The following is a 6,115-nucleotide window of genomic DNA, read 5'->3' on the forward strand; positions in this document are numbered from 1 at the left end:
GCCTCACTCTGTGGGTAGGCTGGGATACAACAGGCAGGCATCAGGATGCCCCCCTCTATTCTCCTTCCACACTTATCTCTATCCAAGGATGAACAGGTATCCAGAAATAATGACCGAGTGCTGAGTAAGCGTTAGAAGTTAATTAATTCGCAATATACATGCTTAGCTAGCAACAATTTATGTTCAACCAGTATCTGTATGTTTAGTTGAGCGTCGGGAAGACTGTGAACCTGAAGTACTCAGCCAATGAGGAACCAGGGGAGGAAAAGATAAGTGTCGAGTAATAGGGCATAAAAGATGGAACACTGCTTTCTGCAGGCACTCCTACTTGCAAGACACCCGCCATTGCAATTGTGAATAAAATCTGCTTTTATCAGAGATACCATCCTGATAAATTATTTGGATATTTCCAACATTTTGAAATGACAATATTTTAGTCCTGTCTTGGGCTAGATTCTCTTTGTTTATCATCATGACTTTTGACCTTAGGAAATTCACCTTATCAGGCCATTCTCTTATGGCAAGAAGCTTCATATTTTCTTTATCTGCTTAAGTGAAAGCTGAGATTCAGCAGTGATCACTCAACTCCCATTGCTGAAGCTTTAAGCAAAGAATTAAAAGCTGCAGAAGTTGAAGACTGTGTTGGCTGTGAGCGCTGGGAATGGAAACCTCACAGTAACTAGGTTGGTTGGTAGCTGCGGCCATGTCAGCACGCTGCTCAGTAACTGCTGGGTAGGAAGGACCGTGGTAGTTTAAGCAAGTGTTGGCTAGAATTAGCACTGATGGCTATCTGCAGTCTGTCTCCTTCTGTGCTGTCAACCAAGTGATGTATATTTAACCCTTACAATCCACCTTTTTTTTTATGCCAAGCACCTCCTCTGCTGTCTTTTTCTCTTTGCTTTTATGGGGCTGCCTAGTGTTTAGAGAATCCCTTGCTCAGGGATTAATCTGCAAATGTAGTAGCTTGTTTCACTATTTGGACATGCACCAGGACAGCACTGAGGTGAATGTTGTTTTTTCCAAAGAGAACACAACGTCAAAGAGTTGCCTGCTGAGCAGCCCTGTCTTGAGACTGCAACAGCAACACATTCTTTAGTTCTGGGGCAAATCCAGTTTGTTACTTTTTGGTAGCAGCTTCCAAAAACATTCCTCCTTTTGGCCTTCAGAAACTTGTTCTGGCTGCACTGCTACTGTTTTCATTAAATAATTACTTGCTAGCTAAATGAACTAATGATGTGGTGAGAGCTGAAGGCTTGTCTGTTCTTGAGGTGTTTGTTTATTGTCCTTAGTTTCCACATATTGAATTGACCTGTGCTGAATCTGTACCAGCCTGAGGTCACAGGTTGGCATTACTGCTAGTTAATGTGTATTCACCACTTCTTTTGCACAGAACTACAGAGCTGTAACATCACAGATCACTGCTGGTACAGATGTCTCTCTGTTCTGTATGTTTGGCCAGAGGTGTGCAGAAGCTGCTTGGCACCTGCCTTGATCTTCTTAACTTTGCATCCTCTGTTGCCCATTGATCATGCTTCTTGTTTAAATGTTGACCTGTAGCCAACACCAGATTATGAACAGCAAGGACACTTCCCACTAATGGATCAAGAGCCAAGAGCTGAGGCACCCCCAAAACAAAGGCAGAAATAGAGAAACAGACTCCTGACAGTTCTTGTTACTTGTTTTGCTTCTCTCAGTTGCTGTACTTCACCAGACAGAGCCCTGATGAGACTCGTGAGTCTGAGAGGGACCAGGAAAGGAAAATGGGAGCGTGCAGCTGCCTCAGGGAGGCCAGATGAGGACTGCAGGAGGTTTTCCAGGCTGAGAAAGAAGACACCAAGACAACCTGGTATTGCACTGGGATCTGCAAACTTCATGCACATTTCAGAACAACTGTCTTAAACAGCATTGCTGTAGGTATTTATGACCCATGACCATGTGGCTGGTGCTGACTACTGTTCTTCTCCTGTGATACTGCTAAAATCACCACCAGAGCTGCCTTAACTCTCAAAGCTGAAGCCCCCCAGCAACATACTGACAGCTACACCTTCAGATATACTTCCTAATGCTTGTAGGAGGGAGCACTCATTCGTCTGAGGTTGCCTGTCTGCAGGTACCAGCCTCCAGCGGGAAGAGGATACAACAGCAGAAGAAGAAGTTTGAGAGTTCTACCTGAAGTCTCAACACTGCGATCACTTCCACTGAGCTACCTGATGCTGCAGAAAAAAGAGGACCCTGCTGGGAGCACACAGCCACTGGCAATACCGACTGCTTAATGCAGACAGTTCCTGTGTGTGGAAGCAGTGATGAGGACTGCACTGCACACATATCAGGTCTCATCAAACCAGGATCCATTTTCTTGTGCAGTGCAAAGTAAGATCAGTGAGGCCTGAGATAATCTTTCCAACCCTGGTAAGTTTCTAGATTCTTTGTTTTCAGTACATTGGGCTAATGTTCACTAGCTTAAAATAGCATGTCCTTATTTTAGCTGAAGGGAAACATTATTTTTGTTTTTGAAAATATATCCAGAATTTGTGGATCTGATATTCTACAGACTGCAAGCTGGCATCTTTGTCTTATCACAGTCATACTCCCTCTTCTGCACCAGTGTCACCTTCCATTTCAAAACCCACTCCTTGAGCTTTCTCACATCCCTACTTCTGGGCAGGTGCAGTTGTTCAGAGTTAGCAAAACAGCCTTAATTTTGGGTCGTTGGACTGCCCCATTGAAGGTAAAAAGCATCTCCTATTTCAAGCTTATTGCAATGTTATTCTCCTAGCACTGCATATATTCCCAACTTTTGCTCTCAGACTGGTTTTCCTTGTATTTTAAGTCACTGGGATGTTTCTTCAATAACAGATGCCCCATTTACTGTTTTCTTAGGGACAGTGTGGTAGACAGCATTGTGCTAGGGCTGAGTGACTCCAAACTGGGCTTTCACCTTGTATGGAAGAGAGGTGCCAGCAGACCAAAGAATAAATGCCAGTTTATTTGGGCGTAGTAGCCTTAGTCTGGTTGTTGCCCTAATCACACTGTTCCCCTGTGCTATTGGCTGTAGAGGTCGGGATGGCTAACCCTCACGCGTGGATGGGCCAGTTAAACTTGAGAAATCTTTTATCCCCTTCTCACAGGCTTTTGAGGGAGTGGTGGAGGAACGCTACTATTTAAATAAAGTGTTTATTCTATCTGAAGAAGTTGAATTGCAGTCTGGGGGTGCACTACAGCCACTCCCAAATCTGCAGGGACAACAAGCTGAGGCATCATTTAACACTGTCTTTTAAGACCTTGTAGCCAAAGATGAGATGCACCCAAATGAAACTGGAAGGACTGGAGACTAGGGATGGGGCTAAAGGTAAGACTCATACGAAATACAGTAAGTCTGGGCTGTGGTGCCTGGTGAGTGCTGTAACCATCCTTCCCCATTTACAGTAGTCTTTTCCTTCTCTCTGGAAGAAGGACATTCTTTCCTCAACAAGTAGCTTACACTACTGCAGGTTTTTAATGAGAACAGGCAAGAGCTTCCTCTTTTCACTCTCAGGATACTCAGCCTTCGAAACAGAATAGCAGCTGTTATTTCCAGTCCTTGTTGTATGCAAACAGGTAAAGAATTTTCATTCTTAGTTTCTCTTGAAAAAGAAGTGTCCCATTTTCTTTTAACTTCATCCTGTATTGCTCTCAAAAAGGTTCTGCTGGTGTTACTCACAAAGAGGTTTTGTCATCAGCATCAGACTCCCTCGTGCTTTAGTTTATGTAAGTAACAAGATGCTTGGGTCAATTGCCTAGTGCTGCCTGCTATGCTGCCCATCGGAATTTAAGAGCATCTTCTCTGTGTTATTAGTTAATGGCCGTTTATGCACAAATAATTCTGCCTCTAAGTAAATTATACCTTTGATCTCTGCAAGAGGACAAAAGAAACTGTGGTCATGCTAGAAGAAACAGAAGCTTGTTGTCCTCAGTGATATTTTGATCTTGTATTTCTTGGGCCTCTCCATCTTCTGCTGCAGGCAGGCCCTGGTGTCTGGAGTGACCAAGGTAAGAACTGGCCCCGGAACAATGCAACAGCGCTGTAGTTCAGGCTCTTGTGTCACAGCTTGATAAAAACACATCCACTAAAGTAGCAGTTGAAGTGAAGGAGAGTTGTCCTGCACAGCAAGGGCTGGGAAATGAAGGAAACTGCCATTTACAGTGAATTATATGGAGATCTGTGTTACAGTGCATGCTTGACGCTATGAGCAAGAAGGACATCGGTGGGACTGAAACTTCAGTTCTTGTGTCTATTCAGAGAATATGTTAAGTGGCCCTGTGAAATGGTGACAGCACAACCACGAAGCATGGGAAACAAGCCCAGTTTCAGGTTTTATTGAACTGTAAAGCAGTGCTGACTTTTATTTTTCATGAAGGCTTGTCGATCTCAGCCAGTTCTGTGCACACATACCTAACTGATGAACTCACAATCCGAGTGAAGCTCCAGAACTGTGACTGAATTTTGCTTTGGGTTTTGGACAGCCTGAAGCTTAGAAACTCTGGCCCCAAAATCAGCATGGTCCTTACGTTCTTTGTGACAGATTTTTGCTGGTTTGTAACACAGATTTGCTCCTCAGGTTGTAAAAACTCTCGGCGTGCTATTTAGGAAGGCCTTAAGAAGAAAAGCCAGCACAGTAATCTGCATGCTCTGCGGGCACAGAACGGCAGCCTGCCCTCCTCGCCATGTCCAGCCTGCATCCCCAGCAGGGCCAAGTGGGTCGAACTGGAACTCCTCATGGACCCAAAGCAAAAAACAATGTGCAAGTGAAGCCAAATGAGATTTCTCACCACAGACAATGACAGGGGAAGGGAGCTGCTAGCTGACAAGAGCCAAAAATAAGGATGCCATTACCAATTATTGCTACTGTTGAAACATGAATGTTTTTCACTGGAGAAACAAAATTTGTGTTAATTAATCCTTGGGTCTCCTTCTCTGACATAATGAAGGGCATAATCAATCTGCTGCCTGTCAGCCACCTGCTGAAGGAAGCAGAAATTTACATATTTTCAGTAAGTAAATATGTAATCTTTTGTCAAAGTGCAACGCAGTACAGCCCACATGTGCTCTCCTGTAAGAGGGCAGTATATACATCTGTCTCATTTCCAGTTATGTTTTTCCCCTAGAGCAGTTCTGTTTTGCTTACAGCTGTGGTTTAAACTTTCAGCTTGATGGTGAGAAGAATGGTGAATGCCTGATGAACTCTCAATATAAAAATATTGATGATAATGCTCCATCTGTTCCCTATTATTGTTACAGCAGCTAAAGTTTCATGCTGGTTTTTTGGGGTGGTTTTTTTTTTTGCATCAAGATGTCTTCATTGTCTCTTCTGCAAGAAATCTCAGCTTGTGTGATACTGGTCTTTAGGTTGCTGGGGAGCTTTCAGCAAGTTAGACACAGGAGGGGTCTCAGCCTTAGCTGTGCATGGTGTGAGCAGAGCTCAGGACCATGGCTGTGCCTTGCTTTACTGCTTCCCACTGCCTGCAGCCTGTGCAGGGATTTAGGTGTTGGGTTGCTAGCAAAGTATCTGAGGGATGGAAAAATTATTACTCTGAGCACAGATTATGCTATGGAAATGCACATCTTCCTAATTATTACCAGTAGTAAAAACTGTTATTGCATTTTACATAATTGAATTGCGAATGATCTAAACTTAGAAGCGGTGAAGGTGAATTGTTCATGTCCTTACGCAAATAAAGACACTGCATAAAGTGCAGTGATGTGAAAAATAAAAAGTGGAAGTGCTGAAGGAGCTGCAGTGTTTCCTGAGGACAGCAGAAAATTACGCAAGCGTGCTTTAGCTGCCTGCAGAATGGATCTGGAGGCATACACTTAAGAGCATGTTCACTGGTAGGATTTGAAGCTGGTGAGAGCAATCTCGGCATAACAGAGCTGCACTTTCTGCCTGTGAGTGCAGCAGGCAGACACTCCCAGCAGCAGAACGCTCCCCAGCACCTGCCCTGCAGCTGGGCATCCTGCTGCGGCCCTGTGGGCCTGAAGAAACACAGCCCAAGCACTGCGGCTGGGCCTCCCCAAGCCAGCCTGACTTCACAGGGTGGCCCATGGCCAGGTTCTGTGTGGGGTGAGGACCGTGGT

The sequence above is a fragment of the Numida meleagris genome, chromosome 4 (genome assembly GCF_002078875.1).
Source record: "Numida meleagris isolate 19003 breed g44 Domestic line chromosome 4, NumMel1.0, whole genome shotgun sequence".
NCBI lineage: Eukaryota > Metazoa > Chordata > Aves > Galliformes > Numididae > Numida > Numida meleagris.